The sequence below is a fragment of the Monodelphis domestica genome, chromosome 4, assembly GCF_027887165.1.
Source record: "Monodelphis domestica isolate mMonDom1 chromosome 4, mMonDom1.pri, whole genome shotgun sequence".
Taxonomy (NCBI): domain Eukaryota; kingdom Metazoa; phylum Chordata; class Mammalia; order Didelphimorphia; family Didelphidae; genus Monodelphis; species Monodelphis domestica.
In genome coordinates this window covers 193274825-193291530 of record NC_077230.1, presented here as the reverse complement: position 1 = coordinate 193291530, position 16706 = coordinate 193274825, and positions in this window count along the sequence as shown.

Genomic DNA, 16706 nt, shown 5'->3' with positions numbered 1-16706 from the left:
AACTCTTCTTACAGATAATATACCATGGTGAAAAGGGGAGAAACACAGACAGGCACCTCAAGATTTATCATACTTGAGGTCACAGAAAACCTTCTACCCTATGAAACTCTTTCTCCTTCAGGCCCCCCTCACCCTTACAAAGATTATCTGACTGTGTTTAATTAACTAAAGATGATTTAATAATAAATTTAAATGGGGAAGGTATCAGGGTAAAAGAAATAAGGGTATGCCCTATACTTTGGCACAGATTAATTTTTGAGTCTCTCTCAGCTTTGAGCTGAGCCCAGGCCTCACAGGCTTGTGGAGGGTTTCTCTTATTCCTTTCTATCCAACATCTATGCTAGCTTTCTTAAGTTCAAAGTCTTTAGCAGTAGACAGCAAGAGGAAAAAGAGAATCTGAATTTCAGAGCTGGTTGGGCCTGTCTCTTCAGGCTAATGCCACTAAAGACCAGCCTTACAGTTCAAGCTGTTCCCCTAAAAACCTTTTGTTTGATGACACAATCCTCAGAAATCCAGGTAGAGCAAACAGTTGGGGAAAATTCAGGAATAGAGGTAGTTTTCTATACCAAGAAGCAGAGAGAGCCCTCCTTCCAGTCCAGAAGCCCAGGAAAGAGTTCCTTTGAGAGCAACTCTCACTCTTCAACTCTCCCCTCCCCACCCCACCAACTGCCTTTGCTGTCCATCAATCTTCACTCCCACATTTCAAACCTTTTCTGTGAAATATTTTCCCCACAGTATAGTCCCCTTTCACTCAATGAGCTAACCAGCTAAATGACATGAACTATTATACTTAGCCTTAATTATCCTGTGCTATTTGCTAAACTAAACTCCCCCCAAAATAATAAAAATCCTTATCTTACACTATATTATCCCAGATATCTAACTACCTACCCTAAGCTAAAACATTTTGGGAAGGTTTGGGATGGGAATTAGGGTTTATAAAAATGAATACAGAAAAATAAGAGCAATTGTTGCAATACATTAACATAAGCACAAATCAAGAATCATTACTATTGCTATTTTCTCTCTTTGCAATTTTTATACTAATACAGTTTCCTATCTTATTTTATCACTAAGCAAAATCAATTCAAATATAACATTTCTATTAACACAATTTCCAGCGAATGCTGTTACATATAACTTCTTTAAAGATAACTATTCTGCTACTCTAGTTTCAAATCCTATGGTTACCCTATATGTTAATCAAAACTAAGCATCTAGCAACTCTTAAATTATTTGTTAACTGTTACTCTAAGTTATTCTAACTTCCCTCTCTATTCTGTACATTTTTTGTTTATATACTATGTACAAAGTATGATACAGTATGTACAACCCTATACCTATAATATGCAATCCTATGTTAAATGTATTTACATATGTACACTTTTTACATCAATTATATACACATGTACAGCAATTAGGTTTTTTTTTACACCTTGGTGTTAATCAAGCAGAAAAATTTTTGGTTTTTCTATTTGTTTAAGACCTTATGCATTTCTAAATATTTACACATTTTGCATTTCTTTGCAACCTTGGACTCTCATTTATCTACACAAGATCAACAAATAGTCAGTTTTGTATTGTGTGTGTGTCCTTTTTAGGTACTGTTACATGAATACTTACATCTTCTTTTTTTGATTCGTCTTCATTGTTGACTGATGGCTCTCTTCATTTCTTCCAAGTTATGTGTTGCATGTTTTCCCTAATGTGTGAAGTTAATTTTTGTTTTTATGCTATCACCACACTATCTTATATAATTGTCAAGTTTATCATCTGTCCACTTCTTAATATATACAAATTTACAAAGTTCAGAGAGATTTTACTGTCTCAGTTATCAGTTCAAAATATTTCTTCTGTCTTGTCTTACTGCTTTTGTTCTTTCTTGTCTTTTCCTCTGGGCTCGTTTTTCTTACTTTCTTTAGTTGTTTCATTCCCTTTGTGCGTATTTTTGCTTGTCATCTAGACTTGATTGTAGTTTGTACTTGACTGATGATTTTTCTTTTGTTGGAGTTGTTCTCTGGAATTATGACTTATTTCTACTGTTCTTTCTTGATGTTAATTCTCAGCACTTTGTCTATTAGTTTCAGTTTCACTGTGATTTTCATTTGTGGTTTAAGGCTTGTAAAGTTTTGCGTGAGAACAATGGACCAATGAATTCTTCTCTGTTACTTTGATTGCTGTCGGAGTAATTAATAAAACTTGAAATGGACCGACCTACTTTGTGTCTGTAACTGATTTTTTGCTAAAATTTCTTACATACACTTTAGCTCCTGGTTTGATGTTATGTAATGAATAATCCAATGGTGTAGCTTATTGGATCACACCCATTTCGTGTAGTTCCTTTATTCTTGTTTGCAAGGCTTGTATGTAGGATGCCAAAATACAGTCTCCTCTTAGCATAGAGATATAGGCCTATTTATAAGATTTCCCTTACCAAATTGGATGACCATACAGCATCTCAAATGGAGAGAGATGTAAATCTCTACTTGGGCGTATTCTTAGATGGAATAGTGATATGGGTAAAATCTCAGTCCATTTCAAATGAGCCTCTGAAAAAAGTTTGACGAGGAGTGTCTTAGCCTCTGTTCAGTCTCTCCACTTGACCTGCACTCTGAGGATAAGCTGTGTGTAAACCATCTTTTATCCCCAGGTTTTGATATATTTGATTTAGTATGGACTCTGAGAAATGAGATCCTCTGTTGGATCCTATCCTGGAAGGAATTCCAAATCTAGGAATGATTTCTTTTAATAGAACTTTGATCATGAATGCTCCTGAGTTTTTCTTGGCTGGAAAATCTTCTGGCCATCTGCAGTCTGTCCACTATAACTAGGCAGTACTTAAATCCTTTGTCTCTAGCATGTTGATGAAATCCACTTGTATGCACTCAAATGGTGTGTAAGTTAAAGGTTGACTTCCCAAACCTTTGTTTTTTAACACTCCCTGATTGAATTTCATACAAGTTTTGCATTTCTGATAGACCTTAATTGCATATGAGTATATTCCTGGCGCAAACCAAATTCATCAGACTATATCTATCACCCCCCAAGTTTCATGGTGTCTCTTGCTATATATGCTATTACATACATGGTAAAATAGCTTTCTGGGAAATATGGGTTTGCCTGACTCTGAAAACCATACGCCCTCTATGTCTTTGGCTCCAAAGTTGTTTTTCCATGACTGAATTTCACTGTCCTCATAGGCATTGTGTAGATTTTCATTTTCTAAGACAGTGAAGTTCAATATGTGGACCTGGACCATTCTCGTGGCATATTTGGCATTGATATCAGCCTTATGTTTTCCTAATGGTACTGGATCTTTCCCCAGTGAGTGAAATTTGCAGTGGACAACTGCCACTTCCTTAGGCAATTGTATGACCTCAAGAAGTTGCATTATTAGGCTTGCATGCGCTATCTGTTTCCCTCCACTTATAATGTATCCTCTATATTTCCATATTTCCCTGGTGGCATGTATTATTGAAAATCCATTCTTGGAATATGTAAAGATGTTCACCTTTTTATCTTTTTCCATGTGTAATGTGGTTATCAATGCCACCAATTCTGTCCCTTGAGTGCTCATGTCTTTTGGCAAATATCTATAACATAGAGTTTCTGACTGAGTAATTACTGCTGAGTAATTAGGGGTGTTTGGGGTGCTCAGGGAGGAGTAATATCTTTGGTATGGAGGGCTTGTTGTGCCCTCCTAGGGTAGCTCTCCAGCCTCTGACCCCCACCTGACACCCAGCTCTCACTTGTGGCTCCCAGTAGCTGCTAGCATGCGGCAGCGGCCACACCCCAGGCAACGGCTTCGACAGGCTGGCTAAACCTTGTGAGGGTAGCCATCAGGTTGTCAACCCCTGGTGAACCAGGGCTTTGCTCACCCAGCATGTGAAGACTGTTTCGGTGGAACAGATGGAAGAAACCAATAAGAAGGTTCAATGGCTGAGATGGCGACGCAGCAAAGCACTGTGGAGTGCTCAGGGCGTGTTGGAGCACAAAAGACAACACGGCCATCCAATGCAGCTGAGGAAATCTCCAGGTGTAATGACGTTTCGTGCCATTGGACCCAGGCTTCCAACACCGAGAGAGTGGGACTGTCTCTGTGCATCGACTTTTCCATTTAAATCTTCACGCAAAAGTGCCTTTGTGCACAAGAATGCAAAAAGGCAATCGTCATCCTCTGTTACCTAGAGACTACTACTACTACTAATTACTGCTGCTCCTGAAAATCATTCACCTTGATACATAAAACTAGATCCATCTGTGAAAATCTCCATGTCTGGGCTTATCAATGGTGTATCTTTTAAGTCCATTCTGGTCTTTTCCACTAAGGATATAGTTTCATTGCAGTTATGTATTGGTTCTCCCTTGAGTGTCAAATCTGGAAGTAATGTTGCTGGATTTAAATTGTTGCAATGTTTCAATATGATGTTCTCATTGCTTAGTAAGACAATTTCATATTGTGACAAATCTTTGGTGTGTGAAAACTTGTAAGTTACATTTTTTCAGTATTGCTTCTATCTGGTGTGCAAAGTGAACCCTAAGTTTGGATCCCAGGTCTAAATCTGTAGATTTGTGAATCATTAATGCTTTGGCTGCCATTGCTCAGAGACATGGGATCATGTCTCTGGCCACTGTATCTAATATTGAGCTAAGGATCTAAAACTGGGCCTTAGGCTTTGCACTAAAACTGCAGAAGCTATTCCTTTTGCCTCATATACAAATAAATGGAAATCTTCGTCATAATCAGGAATTCCAATGACTTTCGCCCTGATATATTATCTGTTAGAAGAGTTTTTTTCTTACACTAATATCCATATTCTCTAAAGTAGCCTCCTAACTACCCAATAATGATAAAGTTCTTAGAAGTTACAAATATCATCTTTCCATATAGGAATATAAACAGTTTTACTTTATTGAGTCTTTTATGATTTCTCTTTAATGCTTACCTTTTTATTCTTCAATCTTGTGTTTTAATGCCATATTTTCTATTTGACTCTAGTCTTTTCACCAAGAATGCTTGAAAGTCTCCTGTTACATTAAATATCTATTTTCCCCCTAGAAATATCTGTTTTCCTAGATAGATTACTCTCAGTTATCCACTTTGCCTTACAAAATGTCCTATACCAGACCTTCTGCTTAATGTGGAAGATGCTACATCTCGTGTGATCCTAACTATGTCTCTATGATATTTGAATAATTTCTTTAGGACTGCTTATAATATTTTCTCTTTGACTCGGGAGCTTTGGAATTTGTCTATAATATTCCAGGGAATTTTCATTTTTAAATCTCTTTCAGGAAGTGACCAAAGGAGTCTTTCAATTTCTATTTTACCCTCTATTTTACCTAGGATATTAAGTTATTTTTCCTTGATAATTTCTTAAAAGATGATATGTAGGCTATTTTTTTTGTCATTGCTCTCAAGTAGTCACATAGTTATTAAATTATTTCTCTTTGATCTATTTTCCAAGTTAATTATAATTTTTAGGAGATATTTCATATTTTCCTCTTTTTTTATTCTTTCGACTATTTCTTAATGTCTCATGGAGTCTCAAGCTTCCATTTATACAATTCTAATTTTTAAGAAATTGTTTTAGCAATTGAGATGTCAAATAGCTCATAGTCCTGTACCCAATATCAGCTCCAGGTTTCCTATAATCTCTTTCTTTTTTAAAAATGTTATTTATTTACTTATTCATTCATTTACTTATTTTTTATTTATTTGTAGAATATTTTCCATGGTTACATAATTGATGTTCTTTCCCTCCCTAGCTCCCTTCCCCCTCTCAGAACCAACAAGCAATTCACTGGTTTTTAAATGTATCAATGCTAAAAATCTATTTCCATATTATTAATATTTGTAATTGAGTGATCACTTAAAGTCAACATCCCCAATCCTATCCCGATCTAACCATATGATCAACCATATGTTTTCATTCTTCATTTCTGCTTCCACAGTTCTTTCTCTGCATGTGGATAGCGTTCTTTCTTATAAGTCCCTCAGAATTGTCCTAGATCATTGCATTGGTGTCACAGTGTATCTATCTCTGTGTACCTATATAATCTCTTTCTGATCAATGTTATGGTCTCTGGGCTAAGAGCTCCAGAAGCTAAAGCTGTTGCTTTCACAGTCACTTCCAAAGTCCACTGCTGGGATTGCCACCATATGTTCTCTGGGCAAGTCTAAACCCTAGAGTCATAGATCTCTCCTATAAACTTCTTAAGTTGTCTTGGGAAGGAAAAATGTCTAAATATGACTTTTTGTTGGTTCTGCCACTCCAGAATTCAATTTGAGGTTTTATTCTAAAGTTGTTTGGAAGGAAATATTGGCATAGTTTGTATGGATTGTTGCCTCTACTCCATCATTCTTCGCTCTGCTCCTCACACACCACATATACTTTGATCCAATGACAATGCTCTCCTGACTGTTTTCCATATTTAAGTTCAGAGCATTTTCTTTAGAATGCTCTCCTTCCTATATTCCACTTTCTGACCTCCCTGGCTTCCTTTAATTCCCAATGAAAATGCCACTTTTTATAGGAAGCTTTCCCCAACTTCTCTTAGGCTTATCATAGTGCCTGGCATATAGTAAGCACTTTCAAGGGCTTATTGATTGATTAATTGATCAGTGACTGAAAGGATCACATTTATAAATCTATCCTTAATGTCATCCAAAAAATGAGGTTTTAATACATTTTTATATTAAATAACAAGAAAAAGTCTAATGGAATTGGGTTATATGACCAAGATGGCCAAGCAAAAGGATACCTTCTATAGATCTATCAGTCTGAGAAAATATCTTCTTTAAACTCTCACACATGTAACATATAAGATCAGAGTACCAATCTTACTAAAATTTATTATTCAAAATTCTTCAAAGCCAATAAGAGAAAAATAAATTTAAATAAACTTTTTAAGTGACACTTTTGTAAATTTGTATCATTTATATTTCTCAAGTTATTAAAGCCTAAAACTGCACTAAGATTTTTGGGACATGCTGTTGTGAAAGGAAATTCTTGGTTCTCTTTGTCTATTCCGAGTTTACACTTGCAAAAAGGGAATCATTTATTCTCTTTGCCTAGTTGGAGATAATGCCTTGGTTAACAATAACTTAAGTAGTAGTAGTCTCTCTGTAACCGAGGATGACGATTGTCTTTGTGCGTTTTCATCTATGGTGTATAGATGAGTGTGCGCAAAGACACCTGTGCATGGAGATTTAAGTGGAAAAGTCATTGCACAGAGACAGTCCCACTCTCTCGGCGTTGGAAGCCTAGGTCCAGTGGCACGAAAAGTCATTACACCTGGAGACTTCATCAGCTGCATTGGATGGCCATGTTGTCCTTTGTGCTCCAACACGCCCTGAGCACTCCACAGTGCTTTGCTGCGTCGCCATCTCAGCCATTGAACCTTCTTATTGGTTTCTTCTGTCTGTTCAGCCAAAGCAGTCTTCACATGCTGGGTGAACAAAGCCCTGGTTCACCAGGGGTCGACGACCTGATGGCTACCCTCACAAAGTTTAGCTGGCCTGTCAAAGCCATTGCCCGGGGTGTGGCCGCTGCCGCATGCTAGCAGCTACTGGGAGCCACAAGTGAGAGCTGGGTGTCAGGTGAGGGTCAGTGGCTGGAGAGCTGTCCTAGGAGGGCACAACAAGCCCTCCATACCAGAGATACTACCCCTTCCTGAGCACCCCATACACCCCAACTTAAGTACCTCTACTTAATACCTCAATAGATTGTGAAGACAGGATTAACTCTCCTTTGTCTACCTTTTGATTGAATCAACACAAGCTTAAACTAGGTGGAGGATCTTGCAAACCACTTAGAGAATTCACAGGCTCAGAAACTCAATCAACCAGTAAACTTTAAACCCTTTTGATGAGAATCCACACTTCCAGAAGGCGAGAAGTGGATCTCACAGGCACTGCAGTGCTGGAAAATTTGGAAACTGTGTTGGACCTTGTGAAGAGGGGAAGGGACATGAAGCCACTATAAAAGGCCCTGAATTTCTGAGGCCAGAGAGGTCAGCTTCATGAAGAGTTCAGCTTCAAGAAGGGAATCAGCTCCAAGACAGAAGCCAGCTTAAAGAAGAAAGTCAGCCTCAGGAGTCACCTTCAGCTCGAGTCATTGTCTTGACCTACCTCTTGGAGGGAACTTGGGTGAGTGGATAGCTGGCTTTCTCTTCCTGTCTTCTGGAGAGTTTAATTCTGGTTGAAGGTCAAGTCCTGGCTGAGTGAAGCACTGGAGTAATATTTAGTTAGATAGGCTAATGTCTTCTCTACCCTTTTGTATTTCTCTATTTTCACTCTTTCCACCTCTTTTGTGAATAAAAGCTATTAAAAGTCATTTCGTCTTTGAGCAATAATATTTTGAATTGGTGAGCATAAGCATTATTTATAATTTTCATATATTTTAGACAAACCATTAATTTTTAACTGCTACACTGTATTTGTAGGGCTATCATGTAGAATAGGGATTGGCTTTGTTCTGATTTTCCCTAGAGATATACACAATTAAAGAGTTCAACCTAACTCACTATTAGTGAACTATATTCATGACTTTTTGTTAGGGAATTCTAACAATCAACATATTCTTGCTCATAAAACATCATTTTCATATCTGCCCAAGGATTTGCATGAAATTAGTCAGAAACTAACAGATTTATAATTTCCAGTACCTACCCTCCTCTTCCTTCCCTACACTGAAAATCAGAAAAATTTATCATAATTTCATTTTTTTTCTTTCTATCCCTAGCATTTGTAAGGTGCCTTACACCTAAGTAGATGCTTAAAAATATTTATCACTTATCAACAAGATCAATTTTGCCCATTTCTGATGACAAAGTCATTAACTGCTTATTTTTATAAAATTAATTTATATATAAATATTAGTTACATGTTACATATTATTGTATTATAATATGTATTAACATAATAATAATTTATAAAGTCACTATTTCCCATCTTAAGTTTGTTGAGATGATAAATATTACAAACTCAAGCATAGTCAAGACTGTATAAAATATTATGTTAGGAGGTGAGAAAAGCATTAGTTCAGCAAGGAGTCAGATGGCTTCTGCAAGAACAGCTTTATCTCTGCTGAGCTGCTTTACAGAAAGCAGTGCCCTATGTCATATAGCAACAGCCTAGATAAAAGAGCAGAGCCCCTCTCCTCTCCCTTCAATCCCTACACTCTTTTCTTCTTCTCTCTCTCCTTTTTTTCCCACCATCATGAAGCAGTGCATGCAGCAAGAGAATAATTTTGATCAGCTAATCGGAAAACTGTGAATTTTACTTGCTAAAAGGCAAGTAAGAAAAATGAAATTTAACTGAGCAACATTCACATTATGGCAAATTTGCATTCATCTCTTCTAGATTGGTGATTTAATAGAATGTATATTTCAGAGACTCTGAAAGGCTTCCAGTAGGCTCTCAGGAATGACAGGAAAAATATTTTATATTCTGAGCATATTCATAAAAGGAACCCAAGGTGCTTTTCTAAAGTTATGCTTATGTAACATTCTATTCCTCAGAGTTCCCATGGATTCAAATGTGCACACAACGGTAAAAACAAAGGTATGCTGCAAATGTGTATTTTAAATATAACTCAATTCAATAAGCATTTAAATACCTACTATGTGCTAGATAATGGGCTACCCTATGTAAGCAAAGATCTTCCATTCATTTATATCCATAATTTTTTTTTAAAAAAACACATGGAACTATGCCTAAATGGCACAAATCATGAGTGCATTTTAAAACAATACACAAATTGATAAAAGTTCAGCGGTCTTCTGCTGTTAAAAAAAAATATATTGTTTTTCATTGTCTGTGACAATTTAAAGTGCCAAAGTCTCCTTGGGATGAAGCCCAGAGGCAGGTAGGTGACTCAGTTTGGATTGAGAGCCAGTCTCACAGATGGAGGTCTTGGGATCAAATATGACCTCAGAGGCTTCCTAGCTGTGGTTCTCTGGGCAAGTCTTACCTTGCCTAACCTTTATGACTCTTCCATCTTGGAACCAATATTTAGTATTCATTCTAAGACAGAAGATCAGGGTTAAAAAAAAAAAGAAAGACATTAAGCCCAACGGTTTCCAAAGGAATAAATCCAAGTTATCAATAACCATGTGAAAAAAATGATCCAAAATTACTAATAATTATAGAAAAGCAAATTAAAGCAGTTCTGAGGTTCCATGTCAAACCCTTCATATCCAAAAAAGAGTATTCATATGTACAAAATAATACTTAGAGCTCTTTTTGTACTGGCAAAAAACTAGAAACTAAAGTAATCTCCATCAACTGGGAAATACTTGAACAAATGATAGTATATGAACACAATGGAATATCATTCTTCTGTAAGAAACTATAAAGGGCCAAATTTGGGGGGACTTATATGATCTGACAAAAAGTGAAATGAGCAAAACCAGAAGAATAAGTATATAAAATAACAATCATTGTAAAGAATAAGAGATAGGGACAGCTAGGTTGCTCAGTGGATAGCACAAGGCCTGGAGTTGGGAGGACCTGGGTTCAAATATGGCCTCAAATATTTCCTAACTGTGTGACCCTGGGCAAGACACTTAACCTCCATTGCCTAGCCTGTACATTTATTTGTTTTGATTCTAAGATAGAGGGGAAGAGTTAAAAAAAAAAGAGTTAACCCAAACGGAATTATCCACTGTGATAGACTATTACTAACATAAACACAATGATCCAGAACAATTCTAAGGGACTTAGGACAAAGAATACTATCCATCTCCAGAGAAAGAACTGTAGATATAGATGTAGAAATGCAGAGGAAAATACATGATTTATATTCTCTTTATTTGGGTATATGTTTTGGGGTTTTGATTTTATAAGATTATTCACTTACAAAAATGAATAATATGAAAATATGTTGTGATAGAGGTTTCAAACCCTAGAAATGGAGTTACAGTCTGGGTAATTGACAGAGTCTCAGCCACAGCAGGGGAGGGGACCCAGAAGATGTTCTGGAATCTTGGGAGAGCAAGAATTTCTGCCAGAGAGAGGCAGTTAGCTCTCAATCCAGAGACAGCCTAAGGAGAGGTCTGGTCAAGACTTTGCTCCTGAGGGAAGACTTACCTCTTCTGGTGATTAGACACCCTTTCTCCCACCAATTCCCAACTGCAGTGACAGTTGGAGAAGACAGCCAAGTAGCTAAGAAGATCATCTAACAGCTCTTGGTGCCCTGGGTCTGAATTGTGCCTATGGACCAAGACCAGGGTCATCCAAGCCTGAATCTCTCTCTCAGGTGCCCATGGCTGCCAAGGCCTGGATTCCCTAACTTGAGGAGGGAGGTAGATAGAATAGGGAAACCATTTTTCCCCTCTTTCCTCACAAAATCCCTTCCTGCAGTCATTTCCTTGTGTTATTTCCCCACCTGAATTAGTTTAGAATAAAGCTTGTCATTTTCCCCCAACTGACTCTAGCATGAGTGGGAAGGAGTTCCAGATTGAGGGGGGAAGGTAACTCTCTCTCTCTGAGGAAAGACAGTAGTAGTAGAGGAAAGTCAAGAGGCAGTTTGGGTGAGCAGCCATGGGGGGGTCGGGGGGGGGGGTTAACTACTCACTCCCCCTCTCCTCTCCCTTGGCCAAGTTAAACAGCAGCTGTCTCCCCTGAACCCCGTTTTGAGAGGGGAGGTCTCCACTCTTTCTCCCTCTCTATACTGACAGACTTAAGTCTCTATTACAATGTTTTAGTGATAATACATGTATAAGTCAGATTGAATTGCTTGCCAGCTATGGGGTGTGGTGGAGAAGGGAGGGAGACAATATGGATCATATGGCTTTGGAAAACTTATGTGGAAATTTGTTATTAAAATAAAAATCCAAATGGATAGAAAAAGAGTTAAGAGGCAGCAAGGTGATGTAGTGGATAGAGGCTGTGCCTGAAGTCAGGAAAATATGAGTTCAAACACTCAACAAGTCACTTAACAACCACTGGACAAGTCATTTAAACTCTGTCTTCCTTGTTTCCTCAAACACAAAATGGGTATCATAAGAGCATGTAATCACTGGGCTGCTGAGAAGATCAAGTGAGATCAGTTCATCGTAGAGCACTTAGTACAGTCCCTGGCTCATACTAGGTACTTAATAAATAAATACTTGTTCCCTTCCTCCTCAAGAATTATGATATATGCAATGACCAAGCCCAGTTTCATGGGACCAAAACTGATTCATGCTACCAATATCCTGTGAAAGAGAGGTCATAGATTTAAGATATAGAATGAGGTACAGATATGAATTTTTGGACATGGACAATATGGAATTTTTATAAGGGTTTGATTTGGTGTTTGTTTTTTTATTTTTTGAATAGGCATCGAGGAGAGAAAAAAATAGTTGTTAATTGAAAAAAAATTAGAAATCGTTAAACAAAAGATAAACTGAATTCCATTCTCCTACCTGCCACCCCAACCACAAGAACCTATAACTCTTTTCTACAGAAGGCCTGGAATCAAGAATGAACTTCTAATTTAGTAAATCCTAATTATTAAGGTTAGGGGATTGGAATGTTATACCTGCAAAAAGGAAAGTTGAAGTAGAAATGAAGTCAAAATGGAAGTCTATCCAGACCTAAGAATTTAGATTTTTTTAGAAATCTTCTCTGGAGAGGGAAAACAGTAAGTTTTTGGCAATTCTAATTATACAGTGTTATTGTTTACATGAATTCGATTTGACAAATGAGGAGAATTCTGCCATTTTATTAGAAAAGGGCTACTTTCCACTTTCCCTGTGAGCTACTGATGAGGACAGAGACTTAGATAAATCCCTAAGCAAGGAGCTAGGAAGAGAGGGCAGAGCAAGAGAAAGGATAAAAGAGTTCTGACAGTTATGAATCTAAGCAAAATATAGTAAGGAGTACAAGGACTGACTACAGTGCCTTCCTTGAAAGTTATTGTGCCAAATCATGGAGATAGGGAGAGAGTTATATTGTAAAGGTTGTCAAGGTGGGAGGTGTCTTACAGATCTACCAAGTAAGGTTCTAAGTACATCCTGCTGTATTGCTTGAGGATGCCTAATTGCTCCATTCACAAAGTTATTTCTGAAGATCAAGCCCAAATCAGTTTAAGTGATCCTCCCCTTCACAAGTAAGCAATGCATATTCTACCTTGAAGAAGGAAGAAAATTTTCATGCCCCTGGATCCTACTTTTGTACTGGTAGGTCAAGCTATATGTGCCCATTTTACAGAGCTCTGATGAATACATACATATCTCTAGTGATTCCCATTGCCTTCTGGATTGATCAGAGCCACCAATGATGACATCATGGTATGTAGGGTTTGGCTTCCCTACTTGAGAGATTCTAGGAAATAAGTCTTTGAACCCTTCCTTCTCATTTTGCTTTCCATATATTATAGGAGGAGAGTGGAAACATATACTTGAATTCTAGAACTCCTGGTAATAGGGCAAAGTAAAGTGAGTTAAGAAGGTAAATTTAAGACTTCTGGGTAAGTATGGCAGCCAGCTAAACGTGGCTTACTCACTATCCCCAAAATACACCGACAAGGATCACCCCAAAAGACCTTATGAATCTTTATCAGAGGAGTGAAGGAGTAAAGCAGGGCGCAGCAGTGAAGGTGCGTGAGATCAGGGCATTACCAGCCTATAAGAGGGTGAAAGGACTTCCACCCAAACTTGAGCAGATATACCCTCCCCCACCCACAGGGCCAGAGCCAGGGGCAGTGATGCCAAGATGAATGAGCAAGGGATGCCTCTGAAGTAAGAAGAGGGCACTTCTGTGCCTTTGGGAGCTGACTAGGACAACAGGGGACCCCCCCCCCAAAGGCAGTTAGGCAGAAAACCCCAACATGTAAGAGAGCGCAGACCTCAGGTGCCCAGAGCCAGAGTACCCGCCAGAGCCAGGGTATGAGCCAGGAGTGCCTCTGGAATGAACAGGGGGCATTTGTGGGTCCTTGGGAGCTGACTAGGACAGCAGGGGACCACCCCTCCTGAAGGCAACTGGGCAGAAAACCCCAACACGTGAGAGAGTGCAGACCTCAGGTGCCCAGAGCCAACACACCCACCAGAGCCAGGGAGTGAGCCAAGAGTGCCTCTGGAACAAACAGGGAGTGTTTGGGGGTCCTTGGGAGTTGACTAGGACTGCAGGGGACCCACCCCCGAAAGCAGCTAAACTGGAAAACCAGATGGGCAAGAGAGCACAGACACTGAGTGCCCCCTGGAGGGAGGCACCTAAAAAAGCCACAAAGTACTTCGGAGAATCAGGAGTCTGCCCATTAAATCCATACCCAAAAAACTTGCCCATCAGACTTTGATTTCTGACTAAAGAGGGAACTGAAATCATCCAGAAAAAAAATGACTAACTGCACAGGAGCCTCAGAATCCCTCCAAGAAATCAAAAAAGAAAGCTGTCACCTTCGAAAATTTTTACAGAGAAAAAACCCAGGCTACAGAGGAAATACTGGACGAAACTCAAAGGCAAAACTGAAAAAAAAAAAAAAGAAAATTGTCCACAAGCCCTGGAAGAGTCTCAAATGGAGCTTATCAGCAGAAAGGTAGAAGCCCTTTGGAAAGAGAAGTGGGAAATGGTTCAAAAAGAAAATCAGCAAATTATATTAGAGAACCAAAAAATTACAACTGAATGCCAAAAGATTAAAGCAGAAAACCAGGCCTTAAGGACCAGAATTGAGCAACTGGAAACCAATGATCTTGCAAACAGCAAGAATTTATAAGGCAAAGTCAAAAGACTGATACAATAGAAGAAAGCATAAAATATCTCGCTGACAAGGTAACAGATCAGGAAAACAGAGGAAGGAGAGACAATTTAAGAATCATTGGTCTACCTGAAAAGCCACAAATAAACAGGAACCTTGACACCATACTATAAGAGATTATCCAAGAAAACTGCCCTGAAATTCTTGAACAAGGGGGCAAAATTAACATTGAAATAGTTCATAGAACGCCCTCTACACTAAACCCCCAAAAAAACAACTCCCAGAAATGTAATTGCCAAATTCCAGAGCTTTCAAGCTAAGGAGAGAATCCTACAATAAGCCAAAAAGAAACAATTCAGATACAAAGGAGCACCAATCAGGATCACACAAGACCTGGCACCTTCCACACTGAAGGACTACAAGGCCTGGAACACAATATTCAGAAAGGCAAGAGAACTGGGTCTTCAACCAAGAATCACCTATCAATCAAAACTGACTATTATACTTCCAGGGGAAAGTATGAGCATTCAACAAAATAGAAGATTTCCAAGTATTTGTAAGGAAAAGACCAGAACTAAGTGGAAAGTTTGACATCCAAACAGAAAGATCAAGAGAAACATGAAAAGATAATTATGAAAGAAAGGGAAAAGGAGAAAATGCTTCTTATTTTTCACTTTTTAAATTATTTTTTTAATTCAAACTCTCTTCCTTAAGGGTTACACTTAGATCAAATTATATATATTAATATATAGGGAATATGTTATTTGTAACTCTCAAAAATGTTTTCATTATTATAGTAAATAAAAGAATCATTCATAAGAAAAGATTGAGGCATTAAAGGCTATAAAATGATAAGGGGGAAAAGGGTGAGGGGGGATCGATGATACTAAGAAATACTTTAAGAAATAAAATAAATAGAATAATCTTTGTCACACCAAGACACATATGGGAAGGGGAGGGGAGGAATACTCTTATAAGAGGGAGAAGAAGAGAGTGCTAATAGGTGATACCCAAATATTACTCTCAGTGAAATCAGTTCTGAGAGGGAAGAACATCTAGACCCATTGCGATCTTAAAGTCTATCTTATCCTACAGGGTAAGGAAGAAAGGGAAACTAAGGGAGGGTAGGGGGGAGGGAACTCAAAAAAATAAAAAAGGGGAGGGAAGTAAGGGAGGAGGGTACATAACAGACCCTACACAACAAGAAGGGAACAAAAAGGGAGGGTCCAGAAAGGGAAGCATACCAAGGGAAGGGAATAGGGGGACTGACAAAAAGTAAACCACTGGACTAAAAGGACATAGCACAAGAAGAAAGGTCAGAACTAGAAGAGGATATCAAAATGCTAGGGAATTCAAAAGTGACAATCACAACTTTGAACATGAATGGGATGAACTCACCCATAAAATATAGATGAATAGGAGAGTGGATTAGAATCCAGAATCCTAGCATATGTTGTCTACAAGAGACACACATGAGGCGAGTAGATACTCACAAGGTCAGAATTAAAGGGTGCAATAAGACCTATTGGGCCTCAACTGACAGAAAGAAGACAGGAGTTGCAATCATGATATCTGACAAAGCCAAAGTAAAAATAAACCTGATTAAAAGGGATAGGGAAAGTAAATACATCCTGATAAAAGGGAGTATAGATAATGAAGAAATGTCACTAATCAACATTGTGAATCTTAAAATTTCTCAGACTATACCTTAGAAGATTTGGTTAAGCTATTCCCCTATCGTAACAGTATAGGTACTTGGTCAGGAATGTATTGAGAACTTTAAAATTACTCCACCCTGCTCAGACAGTGCCTAAGGGGAAAATAAAGTTGTAAACTCCTGATGGAACAATGAAAAGTCCCTAACTCATACTTATAGTAAAGCTAGAATCTTAAGGTAGGTCTATTTTTAGATCTAATACAAAAGGGTGCTAAGTACCTATAAAGGTTAAATTAATCACTAAAAGGTCAAGCAACTTACAAAAGGCAAGCTTAGCAAAAGAAATGTGAAATACTCAGAAGATA